At 39.6% G+C, this 25011-nt stretch overlaps 1 protein-coding gene and 1 long non-coding RNA gene across 2 annotated transcripts in view; both read left to right on the top strand.

Annotated features, from left to right (window-relative positions):
• LOC104432108 (bifunctional purine biosynthesis protein PurH) overlaps positions 1 to 25011 on the top strand; it is a 106799-nt gene that overhangs the window by 24300 nt on the left and 57488 nt on the right. The gene's annotated exons all lie outside the window — the stretch shown is intronic.
• On the top strand, positions 3323 to 4793 carry LOC120291559. Its single transcript, XR_005549707.1, has 2 exons — positions 3323 to 3484; positions 3946 to 4793. It is a non-coding gene; the product is annotated as an uncharacterized LOC120291559 (long non-coding RNA).

Raw genomic sequence — 25011 nt, 5'->3', positions numbered from 1 at the left:
TTTGGATTTTTGGCATTTTTAGAAAATAAAATATTTTTTATATTTTTCAAAATATTTTTGGAAAATAAATTATTTTTGATTTTTCTCGATTTTTTAGAAAAATAAAACATTTTTCGACATTTTTAAATATTTTTCGATTTTCTGGAAATTAAAACATTTTTTAATATTTTTTGAAAATAAAACACTTTTTGATTTTTTTTTGAAAATAAAATATTTATTTTTTATTTATTAGAATTATTTTATATTAAAATAACAAAATAAAACCGACCCGGGTCGTATTCGTGGGTTGGGTCCGGCCGGGCCGGCGACCCGCTCGCAACGCGGGCCCGAGGCTCGGATTTTTGTCTTTTCTTTTTCTTTTTTCTTTTATTTTATTAAAACGGCGCTGTGGCCGGCCGTTTAGAGACGCCCGGCCCGGCCCGACGACCCGGCTCCGCAACCCGCTCCCCTGGTGAAACCCTACCCGGATCCGACCCAGTTGCCGCCGCCCCCCAAAATACGGAGAAACCCTACCCGACTTGTAGCCCGGGTCCGAGGCCACCGACCGAGGCCGCGACCAGGAAAATCGAGAACCCTAGAGTTCTTGATTCGCGGTGTCGGAGAGGGAAGGCTAAGGTGGGCGGGGGCGGCGGCGCGGCGACGACGGGCTAGACAACGACGATGGCGGTGATGGCGTACGACGGCAGACGGCGACTGAACTCATACCTATTTCGGTCGATTTCACGATGTAGGTGATTCGATCGAGTCTTGAGCACTGCAAGTCTACGTCGGGAAGCGGTGGGGTGTCGGGAGAAACAGCGGCGGCGAAGCGCGAGGGTGGCAGCACGGTTCGACGGCGTTGGGGTTGGTGCTTGATCACGCGATGGCGGCGGCCTGGCTCGGGCGAACGGCGGCGGGGACAACATCCGACAACAACGGCGGCAGCAAAACTCCCAGATCTGAGGCGCAGATCTCGGCCGAACCTTCCTCGGCCTCGATTCTCTCTCACTCAGGCCAGATCCGAGCCTCCACCGGCCGGATCTGACCCTCTCGAAGTTGCTCGCCGCCGGCCTTCCCCGAAGTCTCTCGGTGGAGGGTGGGCTGAGCTCACAACTCGAGTTCCCTCTCACTCGCTCGTCGATTCCTCCCGAAGTCTCTCGGTGGGAAGATCTCCAAGCTTGCGATGCCGATCGTCGACGGAGGTGCTCCTCTATTTATAGGCGAGGAGGAGGTCGGTCGACGGAGGTTCAGCCGTCGGCTCTCGCACGTCGACCGGCCCCGGGTGCGGCTAAACCGGCGTCAAATCTTCCCCCTTCCACGGAGGCATGCTCGCCTTCAATGTTGCGTCCTCTCAGCCACCGGCCTACACTCCTCTCTCTGTTGTAGGTTGTGCTCGAGCGCGTCTTCGTTGCCGCGCGTGACCTACGAGAGGCGAAGAAGGAGGAAGGAAGAAGAAGATGGGAGGAAGAAGACAGAGGAGAAAGAGGGGCCGGGCCGAGGAGAAGTAGGTTGGGCCATAAGGGCCCATGCGAGGGGGAGAGAAAAAGGAGGGGGGCTAGGCGCAAAGGCCCAACCCCGATGGGCTGCCAATTTTGCCTTTTTTGTTATTTATTTATTTATTTTGTTTGTTTTTTCTTTTTATTATCTACTTATCCGAAAAGACAAAATAAATTAAAAACTTAATTAATAAAATTAACCTAATTAAAATTGAGGTGTCAACACACATAATGATAGCACATGGGAGATGCTTCAAATCATTGACTTGTCTTCAAACAATTTCAATGGCACTCTGCCTACGAGTCTCCTTGCATCGTGGGTGGCTATGAAGGCCAATGTTGACTATGATTACCTACAATATACGATTTATGATGACACACTTGATATGATTAGGATTTACTATGAAGATACAATGAGGGTAACCTTGAAAGGTGTAAAGCTAGAATTTGTTAAGATCCCGACTCTGTTCAAGTTGATCGACTTCTCGAGCAACAAATTGGAGGGTCCAATACCAGATACACTAGGAGATCTCAAATTACTTCATGTCCTCAACCTATCACATAATGCCTTCTCGAGTTCAATTCCTCTGGTTTTGGGGAATCTAGGTCAGCTTGAATCGTTAGACCTGTCAGGGAACTACCTCAATGGAACCATACCAGCTCAGCTTGCAAATCTTAATTTCCTTTCGTTCATGAACCTCTCAAACAATCAACTTGTAGGAAACATCCCGACAAGCGGACAATTTCTCACATTCTCAAAAAGTTCTTTTGAAGGAAACCTTGGATTGTGTGGACTTGTGCTCAACAAAAGTTGCTCAATCATCACAAATGGGATGGAAGAAGCTGGTGACGATGGCGGCAATGATGATAGCGAGAAAAAGTGGGTTCATCATTGGCTTCTGGATATTTTGTGGTCCATTGGTGTTTATGAGATTATGGAGGTTTGCTTATTATCGATTCTGGGATAAAGTGTTGTTCAGACTCTCACGATCATGAAGACTCCTGAGGTTTAGTTATTATAATTGAGAAATAGTATTTCGTTCTTTCTTCTCTTTATTTGGAAAGATAGTTCTTTTTATTGATCAATAGATTCTTGCTTATCAATAGGAGAAATAGAAGATGTTCTTGTTGATGCCTGATTTTGTCGGTGGGTAGTCGTCATAAGCCCGAATAATACATTGTATGCAATTTAAGAAGGATGTTTGGTCTGTAGTTTTCATGATTGGTAAGAGAATTTTTTTTTTTAAAGTTGTGGTTTATATAAATCCCAACGTTACGCAATATCTATTGATATGGTTGCAATATTGTGGTTTGATGAAGAGTTTGAGGATTGTGTATCCGATCCGGGTGATGGGAAAGAAAAGAAAAAATGAAATAGGAAAAGGGGAAATTGGGAACAAAAATGAAAAGGAAAGGAAAGAAAAACATTTAAAAAGTAAAAATAAAATAAAATTACTCAAAATTTGTTTTGAATAAATTTGTCCATGCAGATCGCCGATCAAGCCCATATCGATTTTTCAGCCAAAAATTGCAGGGCAAAACTAAATTAAAATTTAACTCAAAAGTTTAGAATTGCATTTGACCAATTGAAAACTTTAAAACTACATTGGAATCTGTACAATAGATTTAGGGCGTGCATGGAAACGTTTCTAAGAAACGTTTCCGAACACTCTGTACGGAAAGTGTTCGGGAACAAAAAATGAACAGAAACGCGTTTGGTTGCGTCTGTTCTTTTTTTTGTTTTTTTGTTTCGGAACGAAATAAGAACAGAAAAAGAAACATAAAAAAGTTGTTTCTTTTGAAAAGAAACACTTCTTGGAAGGCACAAAAGAACAAAAACCAAAAGAACAAAAAAAACAAAATCGGAACAAAGGAAGAACACCGGCTGAAGCTCTTCTCCTCCGTGCGTGCTCATGGCTCTCGTCGGCTGAAGCTTCGTTCTCCCTTTTCCGGCGTCTCTCCATCTCTCCGGCGGCTCCCACTCGGTCTATTCTCTCCGGCGACTCCAGGTACGTTTCTCCCCCTTCTCCGGTCAGCGTTGCTCCCCCTTCGGCGTGACAGATCTGGGACGGCTCGCTCAAGCCTCGAGCGGCGTTGCTCGCCCAGATCTGCCGCGCCGAAGGGGGAGCAACGCTTCGCTTCGAGAGCGAGCTCGAGCTGTAGCTCGATCTGCAGCTGCTCGAGCGAGCTGCATCTCGAGCGAGGCTTGATCGAGCAGCAGCTCCAGCGAGCTGCAGCTCCAGTGAGCTGCAGCTGCTCGAGCAGCAGCTCCAGTGAGCTGCAGCAGCTCGAGCGAGCTGCTCGAGCAGCAGCTGCAGCTGCAGCTCGCTCGAGCTGCAGCTCCAGCAGCAGCAGCTCCTCTGTCCGGGTTCTCATCCTATGCACCATCTTTCTAAAGCACACCGCAGCTGCTGGCTTCTGTCTTGCAGATATAGGTGAGATGATGACTCGCCAGTTTTCTCGTGGGCAGGAGAGTCTCAGTTTATTGGAGGAGCTGTGCGTTCAATCCAAGGCCAGCATGCTGATTACTTTGGGCGGCGATGTGCCTGTTGATGAAACAAACGAAGGAGACGACCTTGAAGCTACTCAGTTTGTCATGGAAAATGATGATGACATGAAGGAGGACTTGGACCTCCCTGAGACGGCTAGCCCACGTAAAACTTCCCAGGTTTTTATCTGCCAAGTCAATGTCTGGGCTGCCTGATGTGTTATTATCTCCAAAAAGGGAGGAAAACGACACCCTGAATTGTGAATATGAGTTTTATGCGATGGAAGACGATGAGGGTGAAAATCATGACGATGCCATCAACCGTCCCAAGGTGGGGGCTTTCAACCGGAGCATGAGTTTTGCAGTGCAGCAACACGACAACGAGGGCGAGGGGATCTCTTTCGGAGATATGAGCGAAGATGAGTGGGTACTGTTCCTTGAAATCTTCGAGAAGCTCTTGCCCGAGGTCACGGAGAACGCTAGATGCAACAGCTCGAAGCAGAGGTTGGGAACTTCTTGCGATTTCTGAGGAATCACCAAAGCAATAGACGATTTAAAGATCAGCAAAAAGATAGAAAGAAGCTCGGACACAGATCGCTTGTAATTATTGTGGACTAATTTTCCTTTTCTGTTTCCCAAATGACTTGCTAGTATAGATTGTAGATAATGACCATTTGGGGCCCGACGTGAGAGGAAAAGCGATCGGCAAGTCGCCGTCCTTTCCTTTTCTACTGTCTCACGCGGTTTCGTCCTCATTTTGTAACTATCACCATGCAATTATATCAGTGTGTATTGTATTGTGTATAAGCTCATTGCCCCGTTTACATCAATGTGTGTATGTTCACTCTGATCTGCACAATCAAATTTGAGGGGTCTAGTTTTCTGGAGCATGGCAGTAAAGCTACTCCAAAAGTCCTGTCAACTGGTGTTGGTGCATCTCTAGCCCTGTTTTGACTTTAGAATGGCAAACCAACTAGAAGTAGCTGATGCAAACATCGAATGTTTTTGCTTCCTTACCAGGTTACGGCGCACGTACGGGAGAATTTTGTCGTATTAAGAATAAATTAAATAGATGACTACAGAAAATTAATGAGCATTTCATAATAATAAGCATTCAATATCAATTTTAAACTTTATTAAAAAAAAAAAAAACAGAAAATTTTGTCGTTTACCAAACATGTTTCTGTTCTTTTTCTATTCTAGGAACAGAAATTGACTGCAGTTACCAAACATGTTTTTGTTCTTTTTTTATTCCAAGAACAGTTTTTTTTTTTACACTTACCAAACGCGTTCTTTTGTTCAAAAACTGTTCCCAGGAACAGAAACACTTTTTTTTTGTTTCTGTTCCCAGGAACAAAAAAGAAACAAAAGTGTTTCCATGCGCACCCATAATGGTCGAGATTTATAAGAAAAATTGGCCCTCATTTATTTTTAGTAGATAGAGTTTACATAATGTGGGGACTTTACAATACATTTTTCTATTCTCATTATCAATTATCTAATGACTTCTACTATTAATTGATAATGTTTTGAATGCCCTGACCTAACCTGGTGTTCCTTTAATAGTAGAAAAGTTTAAGTTCGATTTTAGTCCCAAACTTATGTTGCTTTTGCAATTGGATCCTTCAAATTTTATTTTGTTTTTCAGGAATTAACTCCCCAACTCTACCGCATTCTCAGTCAAGTCCTTAAAAAAGTCTAGTAAGTTGATGTGGCAAGCTAGGATGATTATTATTATTATTATTATTATTGAAAAAGGTAAAAGCCAATAATGTTAAATTCAAAAGAAACTATTTTATTCTACGAAAAATAAGAAAGCAATATGTAGAAGACAAAAGTGGAAAAGCAAGAGACACCGGAGAAGGGGTGGAAAATGGTAGCCACAGACGCGTGGTGATGACTGGTGATGATTGGAAAATGAGAAGAACTTATTACAGGTTTGACCTTCGAAGAAGTGGTGATGATTGACTCTAGGTATCCATCGAAGTGGTAATGGCTTGCTCTATCGAGGATCCAATCGCACAAATATTATGAATTGGAGGACTAAAATTAGATTTATCCCAGTTTGAAGAATGAACTCAACTTGAATGAGATACGCAGCACTTAACATTGAAACAATTGGGTACTTTACGAGCATTTTCTCACATGCTTCTTTGAAATCAGGTTTTAATTGTTTTTTCATGTGCAAACCAATCAATTTACTCGAGCTCGCTTAAATATTTACAGGTTCAAGTACGAATCTATTTAGTTTGGATTTTATAAAAGTCGAATTTGAGCTCAAGCTTGAGTCAAGCTCTGATAGAAACAAATTTATGATAACTAAGTTGAATCAAATTAAGTCATTTCAAGTTTTTTTTTTTTTTTTTAATTACGAGTGAAACTCGATCTGAAAAAGTTGAGCTTTGACGAAATTGAGTTTGAATCAAGTATTCAAGTCTAAAATTCTTGAGTCTAGTCTAGTTCAAATATGAATATCGACTCAACTCGATTAGACCTCTTTTAATTATCCGCTGAAAAATATTCTGAATACCATTTAGAACTCGGTCTCGGTCATCACTGGACATTCATTCAAAGAGAATCTTGCATATGGTGGTGACCTTGTGCAATATGACATTACTTAAGATGGTAAAGCAAAGAAAATTTGGACATGGAATGTTACCTTGCATCTACCATGGAAGTCAACCCCAGCAGATAAGTTCCCAATGCAAACCTTTGATACAATTACGATATAATTAGATTAAGTCTGCTTATAAGAATCATTTGCACGTAGTCAAGATGACTATAATAGTAGGAACACTTAAGTAGACACAAGCACAATTAAACAACAACCATCAATCGATAGAAAATTTTTGTTTTCAATTAGTTATCAAATTATAACAAGTCATCAAAAGGTACTTTCTTTTAATAGAGAACTTGTGACATTTTTAGCAACCTTTTATCCGTGACTTATCTCCAATCCAAAAAGGGGCCCATTTACATTAGAATCGAATTCATCTCCGATTCAATCTTAACTTTAGTGACAGTGACGAGTATGGATCAAATATAATATGTTACGCTCATATTACATTTGCCTAAGCTGGTCATATCCTATTCATTGGAGTTCGATTTTTCTTGGTCTGGTCAGCGTAACATGAATTGACACCAAGAAATCCACAAACGAATGAAGAAGAATGAAGAAAAGCCGACAGACACAAACACGTTTCTACTCCTCTTCACTTTTGACTGCTCCCAGTTTCCAAGCTGGAGCATTTCCTGTTTTCCTCCCCATCCTCCCTTGCAATTCTCTGTTCTTGAAATTGCCCATTTGAGATGAAATTTTCTGAATCCCTCTCTCACAGTCCTCATTTTTAGGGAAAATTCTAAATAAGGACCCGAAGTGAATCTATTCTCTCAAATAAGAACCCAAAGTGAACTTCGTGTCATATAAGGACTCGGAGTGGACCCATTGTTTTAAATAAGAACTCAAAGTGAATTTTGCGTCAAATAAGGACATGAAGTGATCAAGTTAATCTCTATTGAGGACCTTAGTTCCCCAAGTAGACATTTTTCGGCGATTAAAATAGGGGCAATTTTTTTAGAAATTTGTGATTTAAAAAGGGGAAAATTATAAATTAATTAAGTTTAGTTTATTTATATAGATGTTTACATTTTCTTCTTTCTTCTCCCCACTGCTCCTCAACCAAATTGCTACTCGATCATCATCACGACTCGATTCTTGTCGCTCCTCGCCTTGCTTGACCGATGGAGAATGTGGGTCTCCGCAAACAAACAAAGAAGCATCTAATTTTCTTCTTGTTTTTGAATTCGTGCCTCAACCAGAGGAGAATTTGGTTTTTCAACTTTATGGAGGATGGGTACAAGGAATGAGAGAACTTCGGTCTATGACTTTGCAGAGGATGGGTACAAGGAACGGGGAGACTGTAGAAAACCTAGGATTTTTTTTGTTTCTGTTTTAGGATTTGTTAATTTTCCCTATATTTTTTTTTTGGACAAAATTGCCCAAACTCTAGTCATCGAAAATGTCACTTGCTTGATAGCTAACGAATATTTGGCTAACCAACAAGCTCAGGTTCTTATTTGGAATTGATTCAACCACTTCGGGTCCTTATTTGAGACAATGGGTTAACTTTAGGTCTTTATCTGACACAAAGTTCATTTCGGGTCATTATTTGAGAAATTTGGTCAACTTCGGGTCCTTATTTGAAATTTTCCCTCATTTTTATGGACTTTACATTTGTAAATATTAGAAAATTCCCTATTAAAAGATATTGTTAGACACGTTATTGGATGTTATGGATATTCTTTGATATTTCATTATCTCCTGTGACAACTAATTTCCTTATTAGATTAGAATAACTAATTTGTTTGTTAAATTAGATTACTTCCTTTCCTGTATATATTGTTTGAGTATAAATACCTATAGATTGTAACATATTATAAAGATAAATTATTAAGTAAAGATGCAACATGTGAGTATTTTCGTCTTCGAGAGGAATCGCAACAAGTCATCTTCAAGAGTGCCCCATCGGCATCGGCTTGTCATAGTTGTAAATTTGCTCATGTTGTCTCTAAGAGTAGCTTTATCTCATGAGTCGATGGTCCGTACCCTGTCATTAAAGGAAGTTGTTGTTTTTCTATAGCCTCGTCAGTCATGTCACAGACATACTTGTGCTGGTGAAATCTACCAAAAGTTGACCCTCTTTTTCTTTTAGCTTCACTCAGTCATGCATCTTTCTCAACCGTGGTCATTGGTTCTGCTGCCTCAACAAAATCAAACTACTATTGGTTTGTTGGTTTTGGTCTTAGTTTCTTTTTCTTTCTATTTTATGTTTTTTGTCCTTTCCAATTCTTTTTTTTTTTTGTCGGTCATATTCTACTCATATTCTAACTCTCAGACTTTTGCCCTGCCTCCTTGCAGGGCGTGGGAGTCGAAACTCACTCTGGAAACTAATTCATCCCCACCCTAACCCCCCCTAAGAAGGTGGGGATTCGAACTCCCCATCTCCCCCTTCCATGTTGGTAGGGTGGCCACTGGGGTAAACCCGAGTGGTTCTTTCCATTTCCAAATGAAGAAAAACATAAAGTAGAGTTTTCTACGGTGCCATTACTGCTCCAATGTGCAACCCTCCATACCATAGACATGTTGAACTTTCTTGCAATTGTGAGCATCATCAATGAGCAAATTCACTATTAAGTGTTTAGGCAGCCATTAGTACTCGGGTCGGGCACTAAGTCATCAAATAGCCCAAGTTGAGCACCATCGAGTGATTTAGTTAGCTTGCCACAAGCACTAATTATATTTTTTGAACATATTGTTCTATTTTTCCTATATCATATTTCGTAATTAATCCATTGTATTTTCTGATTTTATAGTTTATACTTTTTTCGCTTTTCGCTTTTTCTTCATCTGTGTCTCTAACTTCCGAAGTTACCATTTTCACAATAGATCTAATGATTTCCTCATCCTTCTTAGATATAACATCAAATGCTTTTACAGAGTCATTTGCTTCGAACACTACGTCCTTTTCCTTAGGCACCCAATGCTTCACCACTGACTATTTATGATTACAAGATTCAGACTGGTGACCAAATTTACTACATATATAACATCTAAACTTCAAGGATACTAGCACAGAGATGGTAACTGATTGAGCATTTGCTTACTTATAGAAGTATGGTTTGACGTTACCAAACTAGATAAGCATGCTAACTATCCACTATTTGTTGCATATACATCTGATTGTGTCGCGTGGCAAACATTTGGGGTGTTACCTGACTCGTACTGCTGTTTATTGTGCTCTTATCTGACCTTTAAAATGTCATTTTCAGAGAGGAGCTGCAATAGTATATGCGACGCACATATGCGACGCACATATTCGACGGGCTTGAGAATTGGGCGACTCATCTTGTTTACATCCAAGTTGGTGAATTGAGAAGGGCGGAGAAATTGACGGAGGTTGATGATTTGAAGAGCTCGGCTAATCTTCACTCAGTTGTCGAGGCTTGGTTGCAGTCAGAGACGAAGCGTGAGAAGAAGAAACCGGTGACTACTTCCCAGCCCCAGAAAACATCTCTATCTGTTGCTTCTCCTTTTACATCGCCAAGACACATGGCTTATTATCGATGATTCCAGTGGTTAATATAAAGCAGGATAGAAGAATGATATTGCATTTATCATAAGGATATAGTTGCACATGTGATGAAATGAGATTGCATGTTGCAAAAAACTATAGTTTCACCTGCACCGTTTGGTTTATGTTGTTGATGTTTGTAGTGCCTTTTCTCCATGCCTCAGAAATTTACGAGTGTTTTAAGGCATCTTTTGATTATAGTCGCACGAGGTCATACAGGGGTGGGTGGGGCTGACAATTAGTTCTCCACGTAATAAGTATTGTGACAAATTTATGTCAGATTTGAGCAAAAATGCTTTTATTAATCATGTCATATTCTTGAATTCCAAGCACAACACATTTATTTATATAGTTTGCGTACTTGTTTAACATATAATCTCTTTTATGGCATTTTACGTAAATGTGCCTGGATGTATCTATGTGCGACCCATGTAATAAGTAAATTGCTTAGTTAAACCAGTCTAAACGCTTATGGCAGCAAAGTAATAAAAATATATATAATGTTTTTTAGCTAAACAAATATTTGAATTTTTGTATCTATTGTATATAGCTAAAGCGGGAACTTCCCTCTAGAACTCGTCACGACACACTTCAGTAAGCATTGCTTAATCCATTTGTTATTTCCAAATTTTTAGCGTTTATGAGTTTAAATTTCAAAGAACAAATGATAGAGAGAGTAATTCAAATATGTATCCTCTAACAATGATCTCTTTCAATTTTTTTCTCATTAGATTTTAAATGTGATAAAAAGTATATCTACCGTCATTTCAAAACATTTAGGAATAATGACACAAACAATCCATAGACTAAGACTACATTGAACATTTCTATACAGTTCATGAACCATATTAAATGTGTACAAAAAGTTTATGGATTATTTTGAACAAATTAAAAGTTCAGAAATTACATTGCACATTTGGTTAAAGTTTATAGATTACATTGAGCAAATTAATAGGGGTCAAATTACACATTGAGCCAAAGTTTATGGATTTTTTGTGTTATTTTCCCAAAAATTTACCGCTTTTGACTTTTCTTTCTTATTGATTTGCCATATATATTCACGAGGGTTAAGTACAACATCTCTATCTCGCAAGATACTTCTAATCCTTGTTATGGAGGATTTTTGGGAGAATTCTAACAAGACACGGTAATACTTATATATGCATTATTCCCTTATTTATTGGATAGATTATACACAATTTCCATGCAAATGGGTTTTTCCTACTATTGTTCTAATATATGGGGGAAATTGCACAGCGAGTTCTAAACCTTATCTATAGAATGCAATACGAGTCCTAAACCTTTATGTTGATTCAATTAGCTTGTAAAGCTTAATCAAAAGTTGTTCAATTTGATCCAGTTAAATCCTAAATAATTTTGTCGACAATAGAAAAAAAATCCTAAATCTTTACTAAAAAATGCATTTAAGTTTTTAAGATTATTCTTAAATATGGTTTTTAAGGATGCAATTAGGCAATTTTCATGTGATACATAGGCAATTTTGGGTATTGTTGTTCATGACCTAATCAATTTAAAGGTTTATAACTTGATTATGTTACATACACAAATCTTAAGACTTTCAGTACATTTTTCCCATAATTTCTATTGTGAAGATATTTTAATCGCCACAAAATAGAAAAGGATGGAGAGCTAGAAATTGGAAAATTGTATTTGTATGTTACTTTCTCATAGAAAACTTGTATGTACATAGGCTCTATTTATATTACAATTGTATGGACAATAAAAGGAAAAGTTATATAGAATGAATAAAGAATATATTTTCCTATTTATACAATACTCTAATTCCCGAAACAGCTTGATTTTGACTATTAATAGCCACTTTGCATGATAAAAATTCCGCTCCTAACCTAGGAAACATCAGGAAATCAATAAGGAAATCATCAATTAATCCAAGCGAGGCAATTGTATCTTCAACACTCTTCCTAAAGTTGGCGGCTTATATATATTGAGGAGGCCAAGCTTGCTCGATAGATACTTGGTATTTCCATTGACAAAAAGGCTCGGTAAAGATACATGCATGCTGTTATGTAGTTCCTATGTATCTTGTTGTGATGATTTCTTCCTGAATTTTGTCTCTAATGAAATGGCGATGTTGCACTCTTTTATGGTCTATTGGATTTGCTGCAAATTTAAGAGTAGTATCATTGTCACAAAACTAGGTAGTTGATCATCTTAACCATATGCTAATATCGTGAAGTAGACCTCGCATCCAAACTATTACACAAATATTCTTAGCCATGGCTCGATATTTAGATTCAACCAATCGTTTCTTCGTTTCCCATGAAAGCAGCAATTCTCCCAACTTAACGCAAAATCCAGTAATTGTTCTTCTATTCATATGACAAGTGGCATCATTCGTGTCACAATGAGCCATCACTCCACATTACAATTCTAAGATAGAAGTCTTAGGCACCCTTTCAGATATCGACTTTCAACATTGTATTTATGTGGGATTGTTTTGGATTATGCATGAATTAACTGAGAATCTATGTGTAACATATGTCAGGTCTAATCATTGTGAAATAGATGATTTTTCCAACGAGTCTCTAGTAGCTTGATGGATCCTTGATCAATGGATCCTCACCAAAAGGTAGTAATCTAGCATCATACTCAATCGTTGTTAACTTAACATTCTGCTTGGTTGAATAATGGTTGGTTTGTATTATGAAAACCCCACATCTGATATAATCTCCAACACAAATTTATGTTGACTAAGGTAGATTCCTTTATTTGATTGGGTAATCTCAATACCGAGAAAAATTTCGGATGCCCCAAATCTTTAATGAGAAAGATGGAATGGGGATACTTCTTGAATTCATTACTAGTAGACTCATTATTGCCCATAATAAGTATATCATCAACATATATCAACAAGTAGATTGATGATATACCTTGTGTCCATGCAAATAGGGCATAATCATGTTTGGATTGCTTGAATTGTGTAGCTGTGAATGTAGTGGTGAATTTAATATACCACTGTCGAGATGCCTGTTTAAGTCTAGAAGAGGGGTTTACAAAGATGATATACTTGAGACTCCCTCAATCTGCGTAAATCTAGTGGAAGGTCCATGTAAATTTCCTCCTCCAAATCACCACAAAGCAACGTGGATGCCCATTTGGTGAAGTAATCAGTAGCTAGGAGTATAAATGAATGTTCCTTATATGATGGTGGGTATATCTTCCCAATGATATCTATTACATATCCTCTAAAAGGCCATGACTTCACTATCGGCATCAGCAAAGTGGCTGGGACATGTTGGATTGGGCCATGCATTTTGCAAGGTCTACATCCTTTCGCATAACTTATGCAATCTTGGGTCATTGTGGGCCAAAAATAACCGCGACGCTTCAACAGCCATTTCATTTTAATAGCCGGTTGATGGGCTCCACAAATCCCTTCATGGACCTCGGCCATTTTTAACATTGCTTCTGCCTTATCCAAACACCTTAATAGTACTCATTCAACAGTATGCCGATAAAATTCTTCACCTAAGAGCACATATTTTAGCGCTTGCTTTCTTAATCCTTTGTCTTGTGATTGGGGATTCTTTAAATACTCTATTATCGGTATCCGCCAATCCCGATCATCTCCTTTTGTTGCAACTTCCACGGCCATCACCAGTTGTGACATAGATGGCAACATTTTTATTTCATTCATTAAAGTGTAAGCAAATTCTTTTGAGATGCGATAGCTGAATGCCATCTGAGTAAGCTCATTGGCTTCCGCGTTCTAATATCCTAGTATGTGTACTAGTTCCGAATTGGGAAATCTGATAAACAATTCTTTACCTGTATTAAAGTGCTCCATAATAGTCTCATTAATACATTGATACTCTCCTTTTAGCTGTTTGATCACTAACTGCGAATCGCCCATCACTTTAATCGATTGCACATTCATGTCAACCAACAAATAGAGGCTAACTATGAGTGCCTCATATTCAGCTTGATTATTGGAACATTTAAAGTCAAGCTTGAACTGAAATTTCATTTTGTGCCATCTTGGTGATGCAATCAAAACCCCAACTCCTAATGCTATGGACATGGACGAACCATTAAAATATAGTAACCACGGGAGCAATGATGCATACTTTTCAGTTTCGATATCTTCGGCTTGGACACATGGGTACTCCGTAAGAAAATCAGCCACGGCTTGTCCTTTCACTGCTTTCATTGGCACGTAAACTTAATCCATCTCAGACAATGCGAAAGGCCACTTTGCCACTTGTTCTTTCAGTATAGGCCTTGTAAGCATGTACTTTTATATGTACTCTTTTTTTTTAATACTTTTATATGTACTTTTATTATTATTATTATTATTATTATTATTATTATTATTATTATTATTATTATTTTAACTTTTATATGTACTTGATAACGTCGGTTTTGCATATCATATGAACAACAGCTGGCAACAAGTAATGTTGCAATTTCGTACATGCAAAAGATAGAGACAAACTGATCTTTTCAATAGCATTCTATCTTTCTCGGCATCATTCAACATCCTATTAAGATAATACACTGCTTGCTTTTTGCCTTCATCATTCTCTGCGCCAGCATACTACCAATAGTCGTATCAGTGGCCAACACATAGAGTTTTAGAGGCCTGCCTGCTTTGGCGGTATCGGCATTGGAGGATTCGTCAAATATGCCTTTATTCTTTCAAAGGCACGCTGGTGTTCTTCTTGCCAAATCAATTCCTCTTGATTTTTCAACTTCAACAAAGGATAAAACATCTCTATTTTGCTAGATAGGTTAGCAATAAATATCCTAAGAAAATTTACTTTCTCGATTATCATTTGCAATTGTTTCTTGTTAGTTGGAGGAGACAAATCTAGTACGGCCTTAGCCTTATACTTATCAATATCTATTCCTCATTGTTAACTAGAAATCCTAAGAAATTCGCAACTTTTATACCAAATGCACATTTTAGAGGGTTCATTTTCAATTGATACTTCTCCATCCTAGTAATAGATTGCTCAAGATATTTGAGATGACTTATCTCTTCTGATTTGATTAGGATATCATCAATGTACACCTCTATGAACTCTCCTATCATGTCATAGAAAATGAAATTCATTGCCCGTTGATAAGTTGCTTCAACGTTCTTCAATCCGAATGGCATAACTTTCCAAGCATGTCCCTATGGCTTCTAGGCACCTAAAAGCCGTCTTATGGACTTCTATGGCCAAGAGGCGGTTTTGCCACTAGAAATCATAGTGCAATCACTAAGGGTAAGGCTTCATAACGAGATCTTGCCAGAGGAGTACAATGAGGCGATATATATGCAATTGGACTAATTGGATGAGATGACATCAGCAGCCCTAGATCATGTGATTGCTCAGAAAAAGCGAGTAGCAAGAGCTTAAAATAAACATGTGAAAGCTAAGTCTTTTGCCTTGGGGGATTTGGTTTTGGTTTGGAAGACAATCCTCCCATTTCACACAAAAATCGAGACATTCGGTAATTGGTCACCCACATAGGAGGGACCATTTCAAGTTATTGATGTGTTAAGTGGGAACGCTTTTGGAAGGAGAGGAATTGCTGCGGTCCATCAATGGAAATAAGGGAGAAAGAAGAAGAAGGGAGAAAGAAGAAGAAACATAGATTCAAACACTTCATTAAAAAAATCCAGCGACACATGACTACAACCGAGACTAGTGAAGGGGAAATATTTATAGCAACACAACGTCCAATCCTAAGGCAGCTAAGGTAGCAAAGGCTAGTCCAAAAGCAACACAGGTCACATGTCCATATCCTTTGGGAGCGGTCAAGATGCAGTAAGGGCTACGGGTTAGCAATGGGAATGAACGTCAGCTAAGCTTTGATCGCCATCAAGAAATCCTTCAGGTGTCCCTCTATATGGGAGTTGGCCTGCTCACTTTTGGCCACCAACGGGTGCATCTTGTAGGTCTTCTCGAAGATGTGATCCAGCTCTTTCTTCAGGATCTCGATATTCACATCTTGCAAGCATGGACAGTTTTTCACTTCGGCAACAAGGTCACCAAGGGTCGTTATTTCCAGGCCAATATCGGACAGTCGTTCATTCAGCCCAACGGTACGGTCAGTATCAACGCGGGATCTCCCAGCAGCAATTTACTCCTCTTTTGTAAGTCTGTCCCAATCGAGGTTGTTGATCGTGAATCTGAGATACCTTCTTCTCTGCCGAAGCTAGTGCCTTGTGGTACCAGTTCATAGTGCGAGCAACAAGGTCAGTACACTGGTCGAGGGACATAACCCTTTCTTCCAGGATGGCCTTCTCCTCGGTCTGGGCGAGGTTAAGCTTGTAGGCCTTCAGACCCTCCGAGACAGGGAGACAGAAGGTGTCATATTGGCAGTGGAGTTCAGAACCGCTGATTAGAGCGATGTCCATCTCTGGAAGAATCCTCCTCACCGCAGCCTCTTTCTCTTCATCCTTGGCTATGGAAGCCAAGCCTCCAGAAAGAAACTCATAAAGTTGCTTCCACTTTCAATAGCTTCGACTGAGACTATGTGGATTAGGGGGATTATTGGGGGTGCAGCCATTTCTAGAAGTAAGAAGGAAGGCGATTTGAAAGGATGAATGAACCCAAAAAAAGGGACTATTTATAGCTGAAGTTTGCAATGGTTGGGAAGATCATGGAGAATGGAGGAAAGCACGACCAGGTTAACTGGAAAATTGGAGGGATGTGCATTAATATGCAACAGATGGGATTAATTGAAGTCTTGGGGATTGCAAGAGAAGCCGAAGAGTCAGGAAGACAATTATGGTCCAGGAGATCATCGCATCCTTGGAGATATAAAAGGACTCGATCAGTTAGAAAGCTGTACAGGAAGATGTGAGTACAGCGGCAGGATAAGATCAAATAATGGATTTAATTAATTAGATCCAAAGAATAAGGCTGCCAGTTGATTACCCATTCGTGATTCAGAATTACGAAGAGATCGGCATTGTGTATGAAGAGTTCAGTTCGAGACAATATCTTGGAAGAATTAAAGATAGACAAGGGATCTTTTACAATGGATCAAGTCGTTCAGTATATATACATTACGAAGTCTAAGACATATCGAGATATAAGTACATTCCGTGCAAAAGAGTAACATAGTTACAAGACCAGCCTAAATACAAGGAGGAACAGTTAAAAATCAAATTGTGGGCACAATGTAAGAACAAAGCTTCTTAGCCGCCATTCTAGTGCCAAGTTCTCTGCGCGATACCGAGTCCTTCGGAGGTCTAAGCTCGGATATTTCTACTTAGGTCCTCACATTCATGGGAAAGCGACACTAAGGCATCTTGGACTCAGTGTATATCTCGAGTCAAAACAACAGCAAATTCTTCAGCTAGCTCCATCCGTTGTAAAAGCTCAGCTGAAAACGGATTGTTGGGAGTGACACGTTGAAGAAGCAATGATGACTCTTGTGTCACGGGCCAATCGATTGGGATCGTGACCGTGCGGCGACTCGGGCAACTTTGGATCACCCAAGCCAAGCCTTGCTTGATCGAACGCTTACCCGCTCGCTTACTCGGATCGTTGAGAGAGAAAGTTAGAGAGAGGAGCTCTGAAAGGAAAGGAAAGGAAAGCTTTGATGTTACTGAAATCGATTGGATAATTACAAATGAGGGAGGACACCCCTTTTATAGTTGAGGGCCTCAGATTATAACCGTTGATCTACTTTTCATCCGGCGGGCGAGATTGCACCACCTCAACTACTGACATAAATATTTAACTACCGTCTACCGACATTAATGAAAGGGAAACTTCTAGAATCAGGTGAAATGACGGTGTCGCCTGCCCTTGGAAACTTCGGGAGCAGGCTTGGTGGAAATCCGAGTGAGAGCAGGAGGTCCACGGGTGAGTCGTGATCGCCCCTCGGGAACCTCTTGGGTCGACTCTCTTTAGGCCCGTGACATTCTCCCCCTCATTCGAGCGACGCCCTCGTCGCTCACAACTTGACGGGCAGCCTTTTTTTGGCACGAGCACGGGCTCTCTTGTTCTTCTTTTGCTTCGCTCGACGCTCTCGAATGAAGGGCCGCAACCTTTTATGATGAAGTTGGACTTGGCACGCGGCTCAGTCTTCGGCTTGGACGGAGCACGCGGCACGCACTCAACTTCGAGGAAGAGCGCTTGGATGGGCATGGCGTGTGTTGGAGTAGGATCCAACTTAACCTTTGGCTTTACCTCGGACAGCTTGTTGATACGCATCACGGCCTTCAAGCTCTTGTCGAGGCGTCGGATCGATGCAATGGTCTTGGAGTCGACCACCCCCTTGATCATGGGGACCGTTGTCGGGTAATCCGGATCGAGGATCACGAGGCACTTGGTCCTCATGTCGATTAGGGATTTCACACTATTGAAGAATTGCATACCAAGGATGAGATCATAATCATCAAGAGGGATTACCTCGAAATCCATCTTGGCTCTCCAATCGCCAATTTTGACGTCCACATCCAAAGTTGATCCTACGCCATGGACGCCCTCTGAGTTGATCGGCTTGAAGGTATTCTCAGTTGGCTCCATGCGAAGGTTCAAGGCCTTCGCCACTTCCTTTGACATGAACATGTTCGACGCACCCATGTCGACCAAGGCATATAGTGTTTGGCCGCACACGTCGACTTGCACGAAGAACATTTCTGAGTCCACCACAGCTTCCTTTTCTTTCGTTAGGGATCGAGCTTGGACGGAGTTGATCATCTTCACGGCTCCAAGTCGAATTTGTCTTTTTTCTTCTTTTGACTCATTTTTTTCCTCGATGGCAAGGAGGGCATTGATTCAACCCTTCTTCGGGCATTTTTAGTCCAAAGGTGGACCTTGGCAAATAAAGCCGGGGGAGAAGGCGAGGGTTGATCGAACCTACTTGCGTAGTCTGTCGGTGGTCAACCCCTTTGGAAGGATGGCTTGGAAGTTCCTTCTCCCCATGCTTTGGCTCGGCCGCTTTGCTCATGCGCGCCCTAGGGAGTGCTTCATGCTTCATCCTCGCAAGGTCGATCCGACCTCCAATCCCTTGTTCGACTCCTTGGTTCAACCTTGGTGAGGTTGACGAGCAACTCGGCCACGCTTAGAGCTCGCGCAAGAATACTCACGTCCCATCTCTTGAGCTCGAGAAGTGCCCATGGCTTCAACCCATCCATGAACGCTCCGAGAGCCTCCTCTTCGCTTAGGTTGTGAATCTGGAGTTTGAGCTCCGTGAACTCCTTCATGTACTCTCGGATCGCGCCTCTTTGCTCGAGGCAATGGAGCTTGCTACGGGCTTTTTGCTGAGCGAACTCAGGGGAAAAGTAGTCCCAAAACTCTCTCACGAAGTCGTCCCATGTGCACACGGGATCGACACCGCGTCTAACCTCATCACACCTGTTGCGCCACCAAAGCATTGCCGTATCGGATAGGAACATGGAAGCGGTTCGTACCTTGATCGACTCGTCGTGTATGTTGACGGCGCCGAAGTATTGCTCCATGCTCCAGACGAAGTTGTCCACCTCCTTGGCGGATCGTTCGCCTTTGAACTCCTTTGGCTTTGGCACCTCAATTTTGGGCACCACTTAGGTAGGCACAGCACCGTTGGTGATGCTTAGTTTGCACAGGGCGAGCTCGGTCTTGAGCTCTTGGATCTCGGCCTTCATTACTTCGACCTCGTCCCTACGCGGAGCTTCCTCTTCAACCACTTGGACGCGCTCATTCAACACATTGATTGATGCTTCAAGGGCTTCGTCCTTGTCATGTAATGGCGCGGTAGCTTCGTTGAGGCTGGTTGTGAAGTCTTCACAGAGCGAACTCTCAACCTCCATGATCCGGTCTCACACATCGTCAAGACCTTCCATGAGTTCGAGCACGGCGCTCTGGACCTTCCCGATCTTCTCATCGAACACAGCTCCTTGACTTGTGTAGCCTCTCCATCCATGACAGCTTCTTGGCTTGACATTCCTTCGAACAATTGGCGCTCCTTTGTCTCTCGAACGGATCTCTCTTTTGCTCTGATACCACTTGTCACGGGCCGATCAATTGGGATCGTGACCGTGTGGCGACTCGGGCAACTTTGGATCACCCAAGCCAAGCCTTGCTCGATCGAACGTTTACCCACTCGCTTACCCGGATTGTTGAGAGAGAAAGTTAGAGAGAGGAGCTCTGAAAGGAAAGGAAAGCTTTAATGTTACTGAAATGGATTGGATGATTACAAATGAGGGATGACACCCCTTTTATAGTTGAGGGCCTCGGATTACAACCGTTGATCCACTTTTCATCCGGCGGGCGAGATCGCACTGCCTCAACTACCGACATAAATATTCAACTACCGTCTACTGACATTAATGAAAGGAAAACTTCTAGAATCAGGTGAAATGACGGTGTCGCCCACCCTTGGAAACTTCGAGGAGCAGGCTTGGTGGAAATCCGAGTGAGAGTAGGAGGCCCACGGGTGAGTCGTGATCGCCCCTCGGGAACCTCTCGGGTCGACTCTCTTTAGGCCCGTGACACGTGCCTATTGTCATTCAGATGTTCCATCCTGATTGTGAGTTCCTTTTCAAGATCAGCTTTCTTCGATTTTTTGCATCAGTATTTGGCTTTGAACGCTTCAATAGAGGCAAGCTAGACGCAATAGTCTTGATACACTTCCAGAGCATAATTGATGGAGAGGAATAGTTCCCTATATATGTGCTAAAAAGCAAGACATGACACAAAGTTTATTAGGGATCCAAGCTTGACAATAAATAATTAATCTCTTCCATCATAATCGGATTAGAAATGATAAAGGGATACCCATAAGACAAAATAGTGAACAATTTCCTCCATTTCTCTAAATCACGAACATTCATGGGTGAAGATAAGACACTGAAGGAGTGGGGGGTAGTGCCATCGTTCGGAGGAGTACTGGTTCTGCTCCTACTATGACTAGATCAAGAACGGGAATATTGGATGCAAATTGCGCAACCCCAAGATCTCCATAACCAAAACAAGAACATGCATAATTGAGTAGAAAGATTAACACACTTGTTTTGGGATCCATCGAACATAAAGCGAAAGCAGAAAAGGGATTACCCACATATTAAAGGGATCCACGCATCAAGTCCTTCTCCTCTATTGCCCTCCGTATCACTAGCTCAATGAGACGGCCCCTCACGATTAGCATTAGGTATCGCCCCTTAGGTGAGGATAATGTAAGAATTAGGGTTAGAGGAGATACTTGAGCACTATTTATAGAGTTTCTAGCCAGTCCCCCTCATTACGAGCCAGGCTCAACTCGGCCCACACTAGCCAGCCCCATATTAGACTAATTAAGAAACTTTTTTATTTCACCTTAGACCAGCCCTGTTTTACAGTAGCAGTAAAAACAGTAAGTTACAATATCAATTAATGTAGTCCACATTAGGAAAACTTTTACATTCTTCCACTTGAACTATATTAATTGAAATCGTACCGTATGTGCGCACATTTGGTCTAGAGATAATTCTTAATAATCAATCCTATTCCATAAAGTCTTAAACACCGAATCATGACGGTAACTGCATGTATACACATAGAGCCTTCCATGGTCACGAGTGTTCTCAACTTTATTGATATGGATTCAATATGGTAGTGTGTCAAATGGATAACATCTCTCGTAGAGAGATCCCATTTGTCAATCATCATTCTCTTACCTTAGGTGTCACAAAAGCTTGTGACACTAGAGAATGTTTTATGATTCCAATGAATCCACACGTGTCTTGTCATTATGATTAACATTTCTTTAGGTATCACAAGACATATACACAAGGCTAATAACCGGATGCTCGGATGCCCCTAACCTTCACTCAAGGTTTATACAATCTCTTAAGACTTTATCAATATGTATTTAACATAATAACAACACATTCAAAAATATTTTATTGAATGCAAAAGTTGATACATATCAAACCGTTACAAAGTGTAACGAACATAGATGAAACTTTTATCAGAGTAAAGCCAAAATAACTCCCACTAAATAACAGCATCTCATGATGCTCTTAGACCCATGCTAATGACATCTCGCTCAAATACATATGGGCGTAGACCTTTAATTAGTGGATCTGCAACCATATCATCTGTAAAAATATATTATATTATCACGTCATATTTTTGTACCGTTTTTCTTTTGGTCAAAAATTTTGATCACCATATATTTAGACCCTTTGAGACTTATGTAGTAAATAAATAATATTACAAATTTGTTATCTCAATATAACCGTATGGATCTATCCATAAAGTTAAAATGATCAACTCTTTTATGAGGTTCTAGAGCCTAATAGCCCAAGTAACAGCCTAAAAGAATGTTACTAACACTGCTTACATAGTATAAGATAACATAGAACTTTATTTACTGCAGTTCCTACTAACATAAATATGTATTCCGTTATTGATTGCATGTCATCATAACAGCCAGCAAAGTTTACATCTAAATATCCTATTAACCGTAATAATTAAACATGTATGTGAATTAGCATATAATTTCATGTCTTCTTTAAGTACTTTAAAACCTTCTTGACAACAACCCAGTGATCGCGCCCTGAATTTGACTGATATCTACCTAGAAATCCCGTCACAAAAAACAACATTTAGTCTAGTGCAAATTTGAGCATACATTATACTTTTAAGTGCACTGACACAAGGTACACAATTTAATTAGATTTTCTCAATATCTAAATAAGGACAATGTGATAGATTTAGTTCATTACCCTTAACAACATGAGCAATTCCTGGCTTGCAATGATGTATATTGAATATTTTCAATATACAATCAGCAAATGTCCTCAGAGAAAATCTAATATAATATGACAAAAACAATCCTTACAAACTTCAGTACAAAAGATATAAGATATCTCAATGTTACAACTTGTAAGCAAAATATCATGTACATAGAGTATGAGAAAAAATAAATTTCCTCCCATTAATCTTGCAGTATATTGAATTATTTTATTCCCAATTGAACAAAATAATAACACTATGAAACTTTAATAATATTGTCTGGAAACATGCTTAAAACTATGAATAAGACCTTTCAGTCTACATACAAGTTTACTTGAATCTGATACAAAATCATTTAGTTACATTATATAGATTTTGTATCTATTTGGCATAACTCTATATCAAAATAAATTATTAATGCCACGTTCACTCTGAAAGAATCTTTAAAAATAGTAGAAATAAATATTTATTTCTTCACTATAAATTATCTACCCCTCTTTTAGAATGAAAACTTTAGCTACCAATTTAACTTTAAATTCCACAATCTTTCTTTGAAATTCTTCTAGTTTTGTACGCCAATTTTCAACTAATAAACTTGTGATCTTTAGGCAAGTAAGTTAGTTTCCAAACATTATAATGTTTCATATATTGTATATCGTATTTTATGGTATCTAATCACATACTTGATTGAGAACAAGAAAGGACATTTATAAATATGCCACTACATCAACCATATAGTGGATATTGCAATCATGCTCTCACAAATAGACTATATAATTTAAAGGAATAACTAATCGTCTTTCCCTAATAAATCTCCTTTAAACCACTTCATTCTGCAATTGAGAGGTTTAAAAAAATTTCATTATAAACTATATCAAGAATAGTACCTCGAACCTCAACAAGTTTAGTCTATAGTACAGGAGATTCCATAATTATCTATATAGATAAAGACCAAAACACAGTAACTTCCATCATATTATTATCTTTAATAGTCTGATAGCAGCTATCCTCTACAATTACGTCAATCTTTAAAAACTTTAGAGTATGTGATTCCATAATTCTTGCACATTATTTAGGGTCATAAAATCAATACCCCTTTAACAATCTATATAAGATATAAAATAATTCAGAGTGGATATGAATTCCAATGCACTTAATATTGAATTAGATAACCTCACTTTTGCATGACATCTCTAAATTTCATATGATTCAAGTAATTATGTCTAGTCTATAACTCAAAAGAAATTTATTAAACAACTTTTGCATGTGAAAACATTACTTTCAAAATATCAACCCACAAAAGACCAGATAAATTAGTCTTACTAATCATACTCATCACCATGTTCAATATGGTGCATTTATGCATTTCGGCAAAATCTTTTTGTTAAGATTTTCAGGTATAGTAATTAAGTTACCACCCTAGAATCTACTAAGTATTTGACAAATGACCATTTAAGTTATTTCGCATTGTCATACTTGCCAAAATACTCACGGCCACTGTTAAGCCTGACAACTTTTTAAGACTAATAATAATTATTTTATTATTCATCTCGATTATTTTCCTTAAATAGAAAACTTTCGGAAACAACTTTTTAATCATATACGAGATGTATATGTCATTAGGACTTGAACACAATTTTTGCATATGTATCCTAATTTCAATATAAGACAAGACATAATTTCAAGCAACTAAGGCTTCCATCATCTTATAGCAGTGCAATGCGCAGGCAAACTTCTTTTCAAGTGTTCTAGAATTGAACGCTTCATGGACAGTAAACAAAATTCTATTGCTCTTTTCTCAAGCAACAAACTATATGTCCACAACTTAAAATTTGAAGCAGTAAAAATCTCAATAATAGTGGAGTTATTAATTACAGAAAATGTGACTGAAAAACAAGCAATGTATATAATTAGCATCATGTGAGCATTGTGTAACTTGATATACAAGTACACATTCAGAGAGTTACACGCATAATCATATAATCACATTTTGGCAGAATACATGACATGCAGTTATACACTCCCCACATGATAGCGGTTATGAGAATATATTTCAATTTTTCGTGAATTCATCACCTTTAGGCATATGAATTACTAGAATTAGTCACTCCTCCACCACACTATCATGTATCCCTCCATGAACTAATACACAATCACCTCCTTTGGGAGTATGACTATGCATTAGACCATGAGACATTTCAATAATCATATGAGACCGAAATTTCTCA

Source organism: Eucalyptus grandis, chromosome 1, assembly GCF_016545825.1.
Source record: "Eucalyptus grandis isolate ANBG69807.140 chromosome 1, ASM1654582v1, whole genome shotgun sequence".
NCBI classification, from domain to species: Eukaryota; Viridiplantae; Streptophyta; class Magnoliopsida; order Myrtales; family Myrtaceae; genus Eucalyptus; species Eucalyptus grandis.
Note: the sequence above shows the minus strand (reverse complement) of the source record. Positions and strands in the feature narration are given on the sequence as shown.